The 20054-nt window shown below is 40.4% G+C and overlaps 1 long non-coding RNA gene across 1 annotated transcript; it reads left to right on the forward strand.

The window, feature by feature from the left end:
- The first annotated feature begins 1182 nt into the window (after positions 1-1182).
- Positions 1183-18497, forward strand: LOC142157617 (uncharacterized). The gene is made up of 3 exons (XR_012692527.1): positions 1183-1269; positions 17430-17590; positions 18126-18497. It is a non-coding gene; the product is annotated as an uncharacterized LOC142157617 (long non-coding RNA).
- Positions 18498-20054: the final 1557 nt, after the last annotated feature.

Here is a 20054-nt window from a genome sequence, read left to right on the forward strand (position 1 = left end):
CCAGCAGACAGACAGCTATGAGTGATCATCGGAAGTCCATTGAGCTCCTTCACCCTCACTCCTCCCCTGCCACCTTAAAATCAACGTCTAATAAGAAAATTAAGTATGTCTACCTGTAATATGGATGGGGATCGGTGCAGATAGAGGTGGGGCAGGAATTTTTAGCACACGAATACTGTAGGAGAAAGTTTTATCTGGAAAGACTGTAAAACTACAATGGTCAAATGGCCTTTAAGATTTAGATAAATATATATTATTTTCTAAAAGATAAGTCATGTTTCACCAAATGGGGTTTGTGTCTTTAATATTGGCTACAGAGTGTACACATAGTAAATATCTCAGTTATTTCTAACAAACCCTTCACTTGTTATTCAGATAAATGCTTGGGACTGTGTTGTTGTTGTTGGGTGCCATTAAAATGATTACTGTAGAAATAACTTCAAGATCCTAATTCTGTCATGACTCAGAAACATTACAGCGCTTTCAACTGCACAGAGGGAAAATTACACCGTGTTGTAATACAGAAACCACCTTTTGGATTTATTTTCCTAAGCTATTGTTATGAATAGTTTTATTGAAAGCAAAAGTATTAGGTCATGCGTGCGGTGTTATTTTTAGGGCGTGGGGGTGAATGGGATAAACCACTTTTGATTAGTTCGGTAACTTACTGGAACAGTTCCACAGTCAGCGTAACATAGTAGTTGCAGGCAAACAGAAACAACGATATAATGTGCAATGAATTCGACATTCTCACCAGGAGGGAATAACTCTGCCTTTGTTTTGCTGCGGTTTTCAACAATTCAGAGAGATGGCATTCAAATAAAAACATTTAAACCTGTTACGTGGGGCATGCTCCGGGTGCAGGATGCCATAGACAGTCAGTCACTCATGCAGTATGAATGGTTCATATGTTTAATTTTCACTATTTTAACATTCTTTTTTTTTTTTTTAAATCACTGGTATTGGTGCCTCTTCCATCTTCCTGAAAAGCAGCCCCCTTCACTGTCTGTTAGCCTAAGACAGAGTGCGCAGAGTGTCAATGCAAGCTCCACCCCCATGATTGACTCCCCTCCTGTTCCTCTCATCCCCTTCTCCTCTGCTCCTCCTCCTCTTCCCTCTTCTTTGCTCTTTCCACTCCTCCTCTGCCCCCCCTCCCCCCTCAGTTCCCTTCTGTCTTTCATTTTCATTTTTCCTCCCCTCCTGCACCTCCACATGGGACAACATTTCCAAAACACATAGGAGACAGACTAGTCAAACTCTGCAGATCAGGTAACTGTAGTGATGGTGAGATAATAATGAAACGTGTGGAAGGGATATTAATGTAATGTGTGGGGGGGAGTGTATTATTGTAATGTAGTGGGGCTATCAATTATAATGTGGGGGAAGCTGGTTGTCGCTAATATAATGTAGTGAAGGATGTCACACCTGCCACTGGTGTTAAATAAGTGGTGTGCACACTTTCCATCCATTTTCCTGGCATACATGCAGAGGCAGTGTGTGAGTGCCACCCATTGGGCTGTGGACTGTGCAGTCACGATGGACATTACCTATGAAAACTGGGGTTACAGTGGTGTCCAGAAACAATTTGGTCAGTTCCGGGAATATCTCTTAAACTAGAGAAAACAAACATTAGAATGTGTATGCTCTTTTCTGTACTTGAATGTGCAGCTTCAATGCTGCTCTTTTTGCGCTTTTCTTCCACTCCACATCCTTGTAATTCATTAAGAACTGTGACTAATACTTGTATGTATGCAAATTGGACATGGCATTTATTGACTATATAAATGGAGAAAGCAGTTAGTATCACATGATCATATATACAACTCTGTATATAAATAAGCTTTACTCTAATTTACATAACTCCAGTATAAGTTAATTTTACACCTCTATTCTCACTCACCACCTACTGCCCCAAGTGTGTTAAGGCCATAGAGGTCTGTTGTGAAGATACCGGGTTTTCTGGTCCAATTCTACCCACTTCACTCTACCTGGCCACCCACAGGTGCCTTCCTATGCCAGGGAAGCCTACCCAGTACCTTCTAAGGTTCTTATTAGTCACTCAGGCAAATGCAGCTAGACAGTAAAGCAATACATTTATTGTAATAAAAACAATCACTAGATTATTATACACACACACAGTAAATAAATGCCAGGCAGATTTACCACATCATCTGTCCCTTACCCCACTAGCTTAAGGAGCTACAGTCACCTGGATGTCCTGACTGAAAGGCCCATGGAGTTCTTCTCTTAGCTGCAGCTGTAGTCCACTGGTAGAGAATGAAAACTCAAAACCAGCTAATCTGCACCTTCCATGAATCAAATCCCCATAATGAACAGTCTGGAATGGCTCCTTCTATCTAGGGGCAAATTTACACAGTGCTTTCCCCTCCCTGGGAAAATCCCTGGGCCTCTCCTTGGTGAGTCCTAGACTAGGGTGGTTGGAGAGGAGTGTGGAGATGAGCTGTACTTTCACAGAAATTACCCTGCCAGATTGTAGACAAAACATCTGGAGTAGTCTTGTGAGAACAATGGATACTAATTAGCTTCCCCCCTCACCAGTATCTTGCAACCTGATCCCTACCCATAAGCCCCCTGGCTTCACTTTAAGGACAATGAATAACAACCTCACTGCTACTTCAACAATATACAATAACCAATAAACATATTTACAATGAGCTACAATGTCCCCTTATCCACATGTAATTAGACACTGCAGTTGTACTCTGTTCAGTTGGGGAACAGAAGCAAAGGCTATTAAAAGTACTTGGTATAATCTATATTTTGTGAGAAATGAGGGACCAGCTGGTTAGGGTGTTATCAAACTAATTTTGTCACATCTGTGTTTAACCAAAACCATTAACTGCCACAAAACACTATTTGTCTGCTTCAGAGGTCAGCCAAACAAACACCAACATTCACTTGGGACCTTGCCCTTGTCTGACTTTATTTCCGTAAATGTCAACCTTCTTGAGACCTTGCCCTTGGGCTTAACTTTTCTATTCTACTGGGCTTCTGTACCGACAAAGGGATAAATCACATAACCAAGACATTCAGGACCCCCACACAGGAAGCAGAATTGACCCCTCCGTCATGGAAACCCGAACACCATGGTGGCAGTGCTCATTTAGAGGTGGACACTTTGGCGTACATCAGAAGTAACAAGTGTATTTACTTATGCTGCACTATAGTGTATAGCTGGCATAGATATGTCGCTTGATACTAAATGCCAAAGTCACATTATACTATTTGTACACAATGTAATGATGTGTCATATACACAAGAGAGAATATTATTATTAATTATTTATATATTTTTTATAAGGCACCACAGATTCCGTAGCGCCGGACACAGAAGCATGTCACAAATAGATGAGGTAATACACATAGGTAGCACAGATGAGTGTGAGCAATGCTATGGGGACTCACACGGAGTATACCAAAATACATGACAGGACGTAGAAGGGAGTCAGGGATATTGTCCGGACAGTTATTTATTAATAAATGTGAAAATCATATTTTCTATACCAAAGGTGATCACAAATTAAATAAAATTTTCCCATCAATGGTGTGTTATGTAGTCAATGCTTGGGGGGTCATTGGCTTTATGGGATTGGATTTGGTTTAAAGGGATGAGGTGTACAGTGAGCTGTAATCAGGTAACCCCTGAATGACAGTCAGCTGGACATAGCTATATTGGGGAACCGTGACTTGGGTTTTGCCATTATTCGCCATCTCAGTTGGGGAGTCTCACACATTCAAAAGACAGACCAAGAGGACTTGAAGTGAATTACAGAGAGAGATCTCCCGTAATTTGGAGAAAACTTGTTGGAATGGCTGGGGAGACTGGCCAATCAGCTGGGAGGGTTGTTGTGATAAGTTGTGGCCCATCGTTGAGCAGAAGAAATGTTGAGGAATGGTCAGTAGCTATGGATGCCAAGCTGAGCCTTACATAAAAATGAAAATGAAAAAGTAATGTCAATTATAATTATAATAAAATTATTCTGCAAGGGACACCCATGTGGGTTTTACTTAGCCACCTGCACTGGTGGGTTGGAGATGAGACATATAACATGTCTCTCAATCTAGATCTGGTCACCTGATGTGGTCCTCTGTAGACTTGCCTAGAGAAGTGTGGGTCCAAGATAATATGAAATATCTCCCATGCCCCTGTGGATTTTGCTCTACCGCAATGGATGAATGTTAAAAATTCCGATAATCCATATCACCCTAGACATCTGGGAGATGGAGACTGATTTTATTGCAAATACGCTCTTTTATATTCATTCATGGATGAGTTATATATATCATTTAGCATCTGTATAAACCTATATTTCTCCAGGAGGCACATTCATTGCTCCATACATGATATCAAATCTCTACTCAAGAGTCAAAAGGTCACAATGGAATCCCAATGGCATGGTGGAAGTCTACTTAAGTGGACATTATACATAAATGATATTAAATCAAAATATATTACAGATTGTTTAAAAATTTGACCTAATATTATTATTTACTTTTCATAATCGCTTGTGATCCTACCACTATTATAAGTATATGCCCCCTGGGGGACATTATTATACTTGTCGGTGGACATTTTAATGTACCTCTGCTGAACAAACGTTTGTCAGTTTTGACTAAACATAAAACATAAATATAAAGTAAAATAAGGTTCTTTGTATAGCATACGTGCATAAGTTTCCCCAAACATCTAGGGAGACCCACTTATATATGAGATTTATTTTCCATATAAATACTTTCTTTGAGTCCCATAAAGATCAGGGTATCAGAATGTACTTTTCTAAAGATAGACTTGCCTGTTGACATGTTTTGCAATATATATCAAGATCGTTATGGAAGGAGACGATTGTTTAATTTCGGGATTTTAGTTACACTCCATCTAATGAGGTAAATGATGTCTGCCGATGCTGTGGAAAAATCACAAGTTACCCTTCATTGGCTGAACAGATCTTTATTTAAGAAACAACATTTTGAGAGATTAACAAAAAATAGTCTCTTTTGCATAGCGTGTTTGTGGATAGAGGACTCGCAACCAGTCAAGGCACGATTCACTGAGAAGCAACAAGCTGTTTTTTTCTCCCTGCAAACAGTAATCAGACGATGGAATTTGACTCTGGATGAAGAAGGGATTGCTTATTCAGCAAGGGAATATAGAATGCATGAAAATGTATAACTCCTCTATGGAAAATGTTAAATGTGTGAGTTAACCTTTCTTTATCTGATAAAAGTCATTTAAAGTGTTTGTGCCAGGGTCTGGGGTTGCTGAAGGTTCTTCACGCACATTTGCACAATCTGCTGTTATTTATGCGTCTTGATGGTGGCTCTGTTTCCGAGAGCTTTGTATGGGTGGTGGAACTACTGCCAGAGCTGTCCATGCGGCTAATATAGGCACTGGGGTTCTGTGATGCTGGTTCATCTGCTCTGGGGGCCACTGCACATGTTCAAAGGAGCAGAGGGAGGGACTTCAAAGTGCGTCACCGAGATCCACCGAATTGGACCCCTCTGGGGTCCATCGTTCGAGTGTTAGGCCCCTTGGCCCCTTAGTGTGCCCATCATGACACTCGGTAACATGACCAAAATCTGCACCTTGATAGGTACATACTATATAAAGATAGATAGATTTGCTCTCATTTCTAAGAATTGTCTGGTATAGGTTATGTTGCTACCGGTTGCTCATTATTCTACTGTTATTATGTGTACCAACTTTACCTGAACTTTGAACTCTTCCAGGCCTTTACTTTGCTTAATTTGACCTTGATTTAGGCTGCTAATTCTCTATGGTTGCTGCTGATCTGATTCCTGACCCTGGTTAGTTTAGACTTTGTCTTCCTGACCTATTTTCTAAACCTGAGTAATAAATACCAATAACTACATACAGAAGTCCTGGGATCAACATAGTACTGATGAGCATATCTAGCTCTAAGGTTTAAAGGGACTGCTATAGGTGAAATCACAATTATCCTTGGTTATGTGTGTTCCAACATTTTGTGACTTGGACCAATATCCATGACAAGTGTTGACACATAGACATTTTTTGCCTCCTATTTGCACAGAGCCCCCTTCACCACCACTAATGAGAACAAGGTAGGAACAGACCTGTGCACTAACGTTGAGGGAAGTGGTTATTCATGGTGCAGGGGGGGGGGGAGACACAACGCTCCATGTTTTGTAATTCATACTAGCCAATCAGAGACATGGTTTGATTAGCATGATAGAAGTTAAATTAATACAATAAAAATAAGCTTGAATGCTTTTGGTTGATCATTGACATACTGTTACCCTTCTATGGGAACCCACTAATGTCTAAATGAGGTTGTCGTGCATGCAGACTCATTGCCAACTCTTTCATGGCTTCTGGTCCATCAAACATCTTTCACTTCGGCAGGAGGTCGAATACGATTCATTCCACAGTGCAATTCATAAACAACAGGGAAGACAGAAGACATCTAGATATTAAGAGACACCATGTTAGGCGTTTTGTATTGTGGAATACAAGTGGACAGAGGTACAGTAAAATCATTCTCCTGTTTTCTAAATCTGTCCAGCCAGTAATAGGATTATGTCATACTTCTTTGCACTTTTCCAAGTATGGAATGAATTATAAAGGCTTTTCAACCTTTTGCCAGCACTTTTTAAAAGATATATGTTTACATTGGCTATATTAAACATTTTCCCAGAAATGCAACCACTCTTGTGGAATATTCAATACTTTATCTGGTTATTTTAGCAAAGCAACACTTATTTGACTGTTACTCAGCAAGAAATTGTTTTCATCCAATCTTTCTTGGCATTACAAAACAAGTGACTTGCATTTGGGTGACCTAGCGTATTTTCTTACAACCATTAATAACATTTAAATTTGATGCTGTGTGGACTTAGAACCCTCAACTCCTTCTCCTTATGTTGATGGAGGGACCACCAACCTATAGATATCCGTGGGGTGGTGTCCCCATGTGGAGATCCCCAGTTTTATACTTTTATACACCGAAACTGTGAATTGTTTCAATCTTTTAGGCTGGAAACTGTACGATGGGATGATTGCATTGGCAGCCTGGCCTGCAGACTTGCCTGCTCCACATCTTTAAATTGCACCGACATACATTTCCTCACTTGTCTCAAAATATATCCCAACTCGACACCTCCGTTCTGCACAAGATCTGCGTCTCTCTTCCACTCTCATCACTTCCTCCTATTCCCGGTTACAGGACTTTTTTTCGGGCTGCACCCACTTTGTGGAATTCCCTCCCACGCACAGTAAGACTTTCCTCTAGTCTTCAAACCTTCAAGCGTTCACTGAAAACCCACCTCTTCAGACAAGCTTATAATATTCCTCAACCAACATCCTAATCTCCATAGATTGTAAGCTTGCGAGCAGGGTTCTCTTACCTCTCTGTCTGTATGTATTACCCAGTATTGTTTTATTAATGTTTGTTCCAAATTGTAAAGAGCTACGGATTTGTTGGCTCTATATAAATAAATGTTGATGATGATGATCATTCGATACCACCATATATGAAAGTCCCAGTCGTGCTTTGGAGACGAAATCTAAAAGGTTCCCAACTTTACAGGTATCTAGTACAGGGCCACCACCTTTTGGCCTTAGTAATGGCCAGCATAATTGGTATTAGTAATAAAAACCAGCAACACAGCCAATCTTCCTACCATTGATGCCCCCACTACCGCCTTTTCTCCTTTGGCCTAATCCTCACACTGAGCACTTCCATGACATGATGGGGTTTTCTCTTTGCTTACTCATTTGTCACTGCAAATGGCCGGAAAGAAGCTGATATTCTTCAAGCTTCCATCACATGACGCCACCAAAGCAGCTTTCTAACCACTCAGATGGTAAGTCTCCTCCTCTACCTAACTGTTAGACAATATTATTCTTTAAGGACGGACAAGGCCTCAAAAGTGTCCCAAGTCCTGACAAGGAAGCCACATATTGCTGATCAGCAATGGAACATATCATGAAAAAAAGATCAGCAGCAAAACTGTAAGTAAATCTATATCTGGTTCGCTAATCTTCTGAAAAGACATCATCATCTAGGGCCTGATTCATTAAGGATCTTAACTTAAGAAACTTCTTATTTCAGTCTCCGGGACAAAACCATGTTACAATGCAAGGGGTGCAAATTAGTATTCTGTTTTGCACATAAGTTAAATACTGACTGTTTTTTCATGTAACACACAAATACTTATTTGTACACTGAAATTTAAAGTTGATATCTGTGTGCTACATGAAAAAACAGTCAGTATTTAAATTATGTGCAAAACAGAATACTAATTGGCACCCCTTGCATTGTAACATGGTTTTGTCCAGGAGACTGAAATAAGAAGTTTCTTAAGTTAAGATCCTTAATGAATCAGGCGCCTAATCACTACGCACTTACGTCTGCTTGCGCCTGGTTAGAACGGAGGAGGGGAGGGGCGTTCTAACGCCGGCAGAGTACAAAACAAGGCATAATTAAGAAAGTGTGGCTCATGCAGACTTGCAGAAACACCCATATATGTCTGTTTGGAGACATATCTTTGGCGCCTGCCCTATAGAATATATACTTGCTGAAGATGATGACTTGTTGTACACCAATCGCATAAGGTGGTGATGCGGAGGTTTCGTGCAATTTACTCCCGCTATGCCACCAACACTGCATCAGCCCCCGTTTTTCTTCACATAACCCTTACACCCCCAAAGGAAAAAAACGAAAACTGGGTGGAATTATTATGTTGTGATACAAACCATTTCCAGACCCTTCTGCTTCAGAGATAATTCATTTACTCTACATCCCCAGCGCAGATAAACAAATTAAGTGATTTTTAGCAGCCTTGTAAAGTTAATGCATTTTAAAGCACAAGAAATGAAAGGACACATTCCTCTATCAATTGGTTGCTGCTAACAAATATTTATTCGACTCTGATTCAGGAAAGGCTGAGAGAGAACAATCTCTTTGAAGCTATGTCCCGGGCTGACACATGATAAATGTGACTGTCTAAACATTCGGATACTTTCTCATTATGGATGAAGGTGACGTGGCATTTTCACGTGCATTTTCCGTAACCTACTCACCCCTATGCTTTTACAGCGCTGCACAACTGCCTGGGGTCTATGTTCCAATTTTATTTTGTTTAACGGAACAGTCCTTCCCAGGACAAAAAGTTAATTGAGGACAAAGACACGTTTAGCCTGTTGCAGCTGAACATAGTAACACATCTGTAGATTTATAGGACTTTTCTTAATGATATGAACTAATATTTTGCTTTTATCTTTGTTGTTACCTTCTGTGCTTTTCAGCCATTTATTATATTATCAGGTACAGTTATTGGGGGATTTTGTTGCACATTGACACAACAAAGTTGCGATCTCTGCATCGGATACAGTTACTTAATTTGGCCCAGGTCACTGCAATAGTAAGATAAGTTTGGGAGGAAAGCATTTTGTGTTGGGGAGAAGGGGCCCTGCAAGGGCTCAGCACATACACTTTGCATCATCTTGCCCCTTTGGCCATAAACACTTCTGAAGCAGCTCAGTCTAACTGCCCCCTCTCTCACTGAAGCCTCTTGCTCTATTAGAGCTACAGGTACTGACACTATGGACAATATCATGGAGGCCCAGTCATCACAGACATAAAATTGTCTACTGAGTGCAGTCTCTAGTGCCAGACAAGGTTCAACGAGAATGAAGGCTCTGAGACCATGGCCCCGGCACAGGACTGGTGCATAGGCAAACCAAGGGGGGTTTCCTAGTGCTTGGAAACCCCCCTCCAAGCTTGGGACACTGTATAATTGAGGTGGCTGGACCCTGCCTCCGCTTCACACGGCGCTACTTGAATAGAGGTGCACGCAGCATTGCCCATGTATATTATGGGGATAGGAAGAGTTGGGGAGCAGTCAAACACTGTCTAAAATTATAGCCACACCCCCATGCATGCTGGCGGTATGGTGTGGAAACCTATCTCTACAAATCCTGCATTTGCCCCTGTGGTGTGGACACTATCCTAGAGCCAGGGGAAGGTCTGATGTTTTGTTGGTTTGGATGGACAGTGCCCTATTTTACCATTAATTGATGGCCACCGAACACAGGAGCAAGAGGGAGCTCTTCTCATCCGGGCCACCTGTACATTTCCTCTTGGAACATAAATTTGCCAGACTTCTGGGAACCCTACGAGCACACCAATGGGCTCTCCTAGTGACATTCTCCTTATTCCATGTGGTGAGAGGTATCTACTAATCTACTAATGAAAGTTTAACCCACCTTGGACTTCCTCTCCATGGACTTATTATACAGCTTGTTACTGTTATTCAACACGATGATTATGTTTTTGTGTGCACCTAACATATTCATGTCCACGGTATGTTCCATAAATGACTTCCAAGAGTTTTACTGTATGAACGTTACATTTATAACTATTCTGCTTTGCATACAAATGTGAAATTAATGTGTTTTCCCTGTCTCTACCAAGTCCCATCAGTGGTAACATATATTTGCACAGACCCAATTGTGCTCCATTTCCCTTAGACAATCCTTTGCAGTAAGGTCAGCCAGCAGTGATTGTGTAGCACAGTCGGCATACTTTGAGCATGAACTACGCACATGACCCGCAAATGTTCAATTTGGGTCTGTAGACGTTTGTAGTGCGGACATGTTTGGGTCCTTCGATCTGGTAAACTTCGATCAAATTTCGCCAACTGTACATTACTTAGATCACTACAGGCTTAGCTTGCAACAGGAAATAACGGAGGAGGGGTGAGAGCTGGTGACCCAGGAGATGAGAGCGGCATTTTATATCAAGGGGTTAAACCTAGGTAGATAACCCATCCATCCACATCCAGAGGAGTTTTAAAAGGTACTTGTCTAGCAAAGATGAGGGAGAGTCTACTTAGGTGAGTGGTTGTTGTTGGAGATAGGATCGACTGGACCTTACAAATCTCACTGGAAACGTTATGTATCAGGCATGGACAACTTGCGGATCTCCAGGGGTTGTGAAACTACAAGACCCAGCATGCTTTGCCAACCGATTGCCCACTGGTAGCTGGTAGGGTATGGCTAGCACATGTAGCTTCACAGCTCTTGGAGAGCTACAAGTTGTCCAGACCTTTTATACATTGTCCATACGTAGAACTGGCGCTTTGAAAGCATTTTCTTCAAACGGCAATTTTATTAAAGACAAAACCGAATGGGCTTTGTCTTTAATAAAAGTGCCGCTTTAAAAAATGCTTTCAAAGCGCCGGTAAACCGCCGCATAGTAAATGTACCCTTAAATCTGCAAATGTTTTCACTTTGCTCCCTGCAAAGTAAAAATGGTTTTGCTAAGGTGCCACTCCCCTTTCAGGCGATTCCTAATTCTAAATGAGGTCCATTGTAAGGATACTAGGGTCAGTGTGGGTGAAGGTGGGTCACTTTTAAATGTAACTTGGTATATTAAGCATAGTGTTCCAAATGACCAACAATCTTCTTATCCTGATAGCGCTGAGTTCCAAGCAGTCTGGATAATTAATCCCATACCTGCAGATGAAGTGTAGGTGTACGTCATACTTCCTGGTGAAACATTTATAAATGAATAAGATGAGTTGTTTTGTTAGGATTATAGGTTTAAGAAGGGGGATGAACCATGCAACACAACATACTTCTACTTTTAAGTCTCTGAACAAATACCTTAGAGAACACACAGCCTTTAGCCTAGTCGGAAGCAATATGTGAAGCATGGAGATTAATGGAGGGTGCAACTAGGCAGGAAATATGAGCCAAATATTTGTTGTAACTTGATAAAAGTAGGGAAATGTAATGTTCAGTGATGTGATTCTCAATTATAGTGTTCCAATAAAGAAATGATTTGGCATGTCGGAGCACGGGGAGAAATGCAATACATGTCATGGTTGTTTATGGGGTTTTTTTTGTTAGCGATTACATCATATGACTGATACCAGCACTGGGGAACGGAGAGGACTAGTCAAAAGGTTTATTTATATTTGGACTAGCAGCAATGTTTTAGCCTTCTTGTCAGTGAATTGGAAACATGCCTTGTGTTTCGTCGTGCTCCTTTCTGATCACACAATCTTTCATTATGTTGACTTAAAGAATTGCTTTGAGATATCACCAGGAAAAGTCATCACTGATCCATACAGAGGTCAAAGCTATACGAAGCAAAGCTTGTGAAAGATGGTGAAGTATCTGTGGAGGGGCCAAATATGGGTGGGAGGAGCTTAGTGTGCTGTAAAAAAGTGTGATCGTGTTTTAAAGGGTGTGGCTATGCAAACTAGTGGGTGTGGTTTTAATAGAGTGTCTGTTTTTGCATTTTCTAATGCAAATATCCACTTGAAACGATGCATACATGCTAAAACAAAAGAACAGTACTGTAATATATTCATCATCAACATTTATTTATGAAGCGCCAGCAAATTCCGTAGCGCTTTACAATTTGGAACAAACAGTAATAAAACAATACTGGGTAATACAGACAGACAGAGCGGTGAGAGGGCCCTGCTCGCAAGCTTAAACTCTATGGGACAGTGGGAGTCTAATACATGAGGGTAGGTGCTACAGGGGCAAACGCAGGATGTGTAGAGGGGGGTTTCCACACCACGCCACCAGTGGGCGTGACCATCATGCATGGGGGCGTGGCTATAATATTAGACAGATCTTGGCTGCTCTCCAACTCTTCCTATCCCCATAATATACATGGGCAATGCTGCGTGCACTACTGTTAGGTGCACGCAGCTCTCCCATTTCAAGCAGAGCCGTGTGAAGCGGGGGCAGGGTCCAACCAGCTCAATTATACAGTGCCCCAGGCTTGGAGGGGGGTTTTCAGGCACTAGGACACCCCCCCTTGGTTTGCCTATGTGCTACATCATATTGCATATTTTTCCAGCTAGAATGCAAAGGAATAAAGTATTGCATGGGCTGTGTGATTAAAATAAAATAAGTGCCTCTTATTTGTATTGTTCAGCTTCTGCGCAATTTGTAGTGTTTTTACAAGTAAGGAATATAAAAAATGTCTTGTCATTAACAGGGAAGCAAAACGGGAGAGATACGGGTTACCCACAAACCAGTCCTAAGACGAAAAAAAAACAAAAAAACTTTGCATTAATGTCCTTTATATGGCACAAAGGATGCTGGGAGCGAAGCATGGATAATGCCGAGTTAAGATATTGAACATTAGCATGTGTGGTATGACAAAGAAGGATACACTTAGTGTACAGCACACAGCTAGTGACAATGTAATACTTAGCATGCATGTTATGGTAAAGGAAGTAAATAGTATGCATACAATCCCAAAGAGCACGATATATAGTTCAATGCCCAGAATACATAGGCTCATACCACCATATACAGCCAACATAGTAGGGTTTGCAACAAAATGTAATATTCCAATTAATATGCACAGCATGGTATAACCTACCTAGTATTAAACCTAACAAGATTAAACATGCAAAGAATAAGCCCAACAGAATGTAACGTGCAAAAAATTAGCTTAACATGATGTCATATGCCAAGAAATAAGCCCAACATGATTTAATGAACCTAGTAATAAACTCAACATGATATAATATTCCTAGTAATAAGCCCAATATGATATAATATACCTAGTAATAAGCCCAACATGATATAATATACCTAGTAATAAGCTCAACATGATATAATATACCTAGTAATAAGCCCAACATGATATAATATACCTAGTAATAAGCCCAACATGATATAATATACCTAGTAATAAGCTCAACATGATATAATATACCTAGTAATAAGCCCAACATGATATAATATACCTAGTAATAAGCTCAACATGATATAATATACCTAGTAATAAGCTCAACATGATATAATATACCTAGTAATAAGCCCAATATGATATAATATACCTAGTAATAAGCTCAACATGATATAATATACCTAGTAATAAGCTCAACATGATATAATATACTTAGTAATAAGCCCAATATGATATAATATACCTAGTAATAAGCTCAACATGATATAATATACCTAGAAATAAGCCCAATATGATATAATATACCTAGTAATAAGCTCAACATGATATAATATTCCTAGTAATAAGCCCAATATGATATAATATACCTAGTAATAAGCCCAACATGATATACTATACCTAGTAATAAGCTCAACATGATCATCATCATCATTTATATGGCGCCAACTAATTCCGCAGCACTGTACATAAGTCCCTGATGTAATAGAGCTTACAGTCTAAATTCCCTAACACACACAGACAGAGACTAGGGTCAATTTGATAACGGCCAAATAACCTACTTGTTTGTTTTTGGAGTGTGGGAGAAAACCAGAGCACCCGGAGGAAACCCACGCAAACACGGGGAGAACATACAAACTCCACACAGATAAGGCCGTGGTTATGAATTGAATTCCTGACCCCAGTGTTGTGAGGCAGAAATGCTAACCACTAAGCCACTATCTAATATACTTAGTAATAAGCCCAACATGATCTAATATATCTAGTAATAAGCTCAACATGATATAATATACCTAGTAATAAGCCCCACAAGCTGTAACATGACAAATAATAAGCCCTGCATGACTGAACATGTCAAGTTATAATCCCAACATGATGTCACATGTCCTGCAATAATATGTGCAAGACTTAACATGCCAATGAAAAAGCACTAATTGATGTAATTACCCATCGGGATTCCCTGGATTAACGGTGCAGGCTGGGCTGGGGGGCAGGGGAGCATCAGCCCCCCAGGCCGATGGCATAGTGGGCTTCCTTGGGTCGGGTCACTGGGCCATCTGCATTTTTTTTTCCTTTAAAATGTTCCTAATAGCCTGCTGAGTCGAGTCTTACCCCCCTGGATTTGCCAGCCCTCCCCTGTCTGGATGTCCAACGTGATGCTAAGAAGTGCCCCTATCATTATCCTAAAATTTCTAGCATTGTTAATCATAGTGACTATAATAAGAGGTTCAGGGGATACCGTGGCGCAAAGGTGAAGCTGTGTGGTTTTGGGTCTGTAGTGAAACGAGAAAAGGGGGTGTTAAGGGTGGGCTACAGTCCACACCACAACAACAGCACAGACAGTCCTAAACCCCATACTGCATTATAACATGAGGGATTTAATCAATGAGGTCTGTGTGTATAATCCCCAAGCAGCAATTATGTACAGTAAAATAATGATTTGATATGTTGTAGAGGATGGTGAAAAACATTTTCTTGCCTTTCGTCATATGTTATCAGCTTCAATAATCAGATTCCTATTCACTCCCTGTTCTCTGTACCACATTTCTGTAATAAAGTCATCATTAAATCCCTAGTTACTCTTTGCCCCTGTTAGCGGCAATTAACTGTATGTAACAGCAGACCTTAATTATTATTATTTTTTTATTATCATAGCAGCTTCCAGTAGCTCCAAACCTTAAGGTGGGTCCATCCCCTCCACATAGTGGAGGCAGCCGTTTGGGGGCTGAATTAAAATTTACAAGACTACAGCCAATCAATACACTAGGAACTGGTGACATCACAGGGCGTGAGGCTCACATCGTGATTGTCTCTGCTATGGACATCATCATCATCATCATTTTTTTATATAGCGCCACTAATTCCGCAGCGCTGTACAGAGAACTCACTCACATCAGTCCCTGCCCCATTGGGGCTTACAGTCTAAATTCCCTAACATACACAGATAGACAGAGAGACTAGGGTCAATTTGTTAGCAGCCAATTAACCTACCAGTATGTTTTTGGAGTGTGGGGGGAAACCAGAGCACCCGGAGGAAACCCACGCAAACATGGGGGGAACATACAAACTCCACACAGATAAGGCCATGGTCAGGCATTAAAGTCATGACCCCAGTGCTGTAAGGCAGAAGTGCTAACCATTTAACCACATAGGAACTGGTGACATTATGGGGCATGAGGCTCACATCGTGATTGTCTCTGCTATGGACGTAGGTGATGAGTAGACATAAGAGAGGACGCGGCAGCCTCCAATCAGCAAAAGCAGCAATTGTAAAATAAATATGTAATTTAACTTTCACATGTGTGAAACAGTGTCTCTTGCATAGCACCTTAACATAAGTGTTCACATATTTCGGGTATAGCCCCACTATAAGTGTTGAAGGCTGTCTGGACCTTAAATAAACACATGCACGTTATTTTAAAATGTAATTTGCAGTTAAATAAATGACATAAGTAGTTTCTCCTCTATAGTCTCTTGATTCATGGCAGATGAAGCACGCTGAGGCTCCCAACAATTTGTTCCACTTGGAACAGGGAAGATTTTGTCATTTTGCTAGTTGCTGGTGTCTGAAGCCATTAGGTGAGAAGCAAGGAGTGAATTGACAGGTCTGTGCTGTTGTACAAGCAATTAGGAAAGAATCTTTGCACATTCCTACTCTCTGCTGGAATAGATGTCATCACAGATCAAAGGTCACTGCCCCTGTATTATACATTTCAAAATAAGTATGTACTATTTATTTCCTACATTTTCCAAGAAAAAAAGAAATTCAGCTAAATGAACCTTACACCCTTTCAGACTGAAAAATATCTATTTTTATGGTTTAACCTGAAGTTTAAAACTTATATATGAAATACCTCCGCCCACAGGGTTAAGCACAAGATTGTGGCAGCAAATTAAAATATTGCATTTCATCAAAGTATTCATATTCTATGTGTATATATTTTTTTGCACAAATACAACCTATTGTATATATAGCAGATATTATTGATACATCCTGAAATTTATGTAAGGTTGGGAAAAAAAAAGAATCCGTCAAATACTATAAATAGCAGCGCAACATCATATAAATGGTAAGCATGGTTGCATTCAGAGAAGGGAGGGGTAGAAAACAGAGAGAATACCAGCATTTTCCCAGAATCATGGCGATACAAACATGGCTAGAGTCGCTAAGCAGGAGACCGTCAGACCAGGTAGAAGGAGCTAGTCATGGGCGCACAGATGGATAGGATAGAAAAGACAGGAAAACATGAATGAAGAGGAACCTGCTCGTCAGAGCTTACAATCTAGAGGGAAGGGTCAGACACAAAAGGGTGAATATCAAAGTACTAGCCTTGGATGCTGTTCCAAGTTGAACACCATATAGGTGATAAAAGGCACTTCCATTATAGAACATAAATGTGTTTATTCAACGTTTTGGCTGGATGTTGACATGCCTGACAATAACTGGTATACCCATCAGTAACGTTGAATGAATGAAGTTGGGATCTGCAATGACAAGCATCCTGTGTGTCCTCCTTGCTTATATATTTAAACAATTCCAAAGGAACTTCAATTATACTTATACATATACGCACATAATTCCTTATAAGACATCATGAGCAATAGTTTTACAGCAAAGATATTAAAACATTTTAATTATAATTATGATAAATTATGTTTGGTATGTATAGTTTGATTTTTAATGATGTTTTTTCTTTTATCCCTGTAGATATACAGCTGGAGTGACTGGGCTTTAATCCCTGCTGCCTTCTATAAGCGAGTCTGGAAGCCTTACAAGCCTTACAAGCAGGCCACCAGTCAGAGCTCCGTGACCAGCTGTCGCTTGACAGCCTCAGGTCAAAGGGCAACAACAGGAAACCAATTGACATGGTGATTGCTGGGATCACACTAAAAGTTTGTTTACAGAAGCAAACTTTTACTGGCCCCCACAATGGTTCTAGCTGCTAGAGACAGAGAGGAGGGGAGGGGAGGGGAGGGGAGGGGAGGGGGGGGGGTGCTAGTTTTAACAGTGTATATATAGAAGAAATATATATTTTATTTTAATTTAATTACACTCTTCCCAAATTCTCACCTTGTATCGAAATCAGGGAGTATTTAGATGATTGTTTTGGTTGTAAGGTTGATCGTTAGATTAATTGCTGGGCTATTTACTATTTTTAGGTTGTTAGGTACTTTATTTACCTAAGGTGGGTCAGTGTGTGTGTCCTTGTGTGAACATGTTAAGCTGTAAGCTCCAATGGGGCAGGGACAGGTCCCAATAATATTATAATAATATGGATAATATGTAGGCGCTATATAAAGGATACTAAATAAAAGTATTATTATAATTATTATTATAATTGCTCTAAGTTTCCATCTCTAGGTGCAAATGTCTATTCACTGTCTGTTCCCTGTTGCCTAGTAGTAGCTGGGATGTCTGATCAGCACAGACGAAATGCGTTGGTCCTACGATCACCTACATCTCTCCAAATTCCTGCCTCCACACTTTTCCACTGAACAACAAGCAGAATCGGAGCATGCGTTCCACGGCATCCGTTCTGCGTTCCATGATGGCCATCTTGAATCCGGAAAACTTCCACACAGCCGGAACACACTACAGAGCGTGCATTTGCAACAGACAAACTGCTCTCATTAGAGCAAAATGAGTATATACAATCTGACCTTATTGGGGCCCATGAGCTTTAAACATTTTCTCCTTTCTCACCAGACCCACTCTGAACTGTCCCACTATCTATTCCTGACACCTACCTACCTCAACCTATCTACCTAGCATCTCTGTCCCATCTATAAGCAAACATGAGCTGTCAAACATTCATAGACCCACCCCAGGCTGCACACTCACCTCTCTACCCCACCCCACCCCACCTCTTCTCTCTACCCCCACTCCTTTGTTATTTGTTCCCTTCACAGGACAAGTAAGAAAGACACAAAAACCACAAGGTCTACTAGGACAGTAGGTTCATGATATGCAAAGATAATTGGTTCACCCCTACAAGGACCAGTGATATATTATTTCACCAACTGCCCAGACATGCAACACATCAAAGCATTCTACACCATAATAGTAAGTCAGCACACTCTTAACTTAACACTTCTTCTTGTTTCCATACAGGTTCAAAAACGTACAACCTCAACTTTGTGCCACGGTACCACACACTACTACTAAATAAAAGCACATGGAAGCCCCTTAGTCCTCTGCAGACAGCACTACAGGTAACAACAGCACAGAGTCCAATCTGCATACAGGTCCATTTAGAATGTTTACATATCCCTGTCCATTAATGTACTCAGCCTCATCCCACTCACATTACTACTGTTTGTTATACATAATATGAGCAGCGCCTTTATCCTATTTCGACAACATAAAGGGCGGATTCCCTCCAATATATATATACATAATCTTACTGAGTGATCATTAACCCTTGGATGGCACTACAATGTAATTGAACATCCTCATTGTGGAAATATATGATACAATAGTTCTAAATAGTAAATTAGGAAACTGTTCTCCAGTGCATCATGGTGGACCAGTATAAGTGACAGAACGCACGCTTGCACTCCTTGCACTAAAATAGAAAGAACCAGCCCCTAACAATGATGTCTTCTAGATCTGATGACCAAAGGTGGATCAAACATTAGTCTAGAAGAATGAGTTATTGAATAATACACCAGTTCTCATGTGGGGCCCCTTAAAGTGGAACTTAACCCCTCAAATATAAAAATAAAACTTAAACCTACAAGTATAAAACATACTAACCCACAATTTTAAATGAAAAATACCAGGCCTTAAAAACTCATTAAAAGGTCATCTTTCTTCACAGTATGATAAAGAATTCTCCAGAGTCAAAATTCATACACACCCTTAAATCCCTACAACAACAGGGTTTGACTTATATGACAGCTGAGGCTTTAATCTCTCTCTACATATTTACAGTCTTTATTAGTCATTTCCAGCTACAAAATTTATACTCAGATACACTCCCTACATATACATTTAACTTGCCGCCCACACAGACAACACTCACTTAACCAAGCCCTGGAGCAAAGAATTCATGTGAAAATGAGAATGGGACCCACCCAATGCATATTTTCTTTTCTTAGCTTCTCCTTCAACATAATGAATTAATGATACACACACTCACATTCCAATGTGGTTTCCTTACTTATTACTTGACACTAATGCTTTTACCTTGCTTGCAGCTTATACCGTCAGCCCAGACAGTTGTTTTGTAATTAGTGAATAAATGTTCTAAATAATCCATTTATTAAATAGATTAAAAAACATCCTGGGCAGAACCAGTTTCTGTCATAGGCCATTGGGGCGATGATAATG

This window comes from Mixophyes fleayi, chromosome 5, assembly GCF_038048845.1.
Source record: "Mixophyes fleayi isolate aMixFle1 chromosome 5, aMixFle1.hap1, whole genome shotgun sequence".
Lineage (NCBI taxonomy): Eukaryota > Metazoa > Chordata > Amphibia > Anura > Limnodynastidae > Mixophyes > Mixophyes fleayi.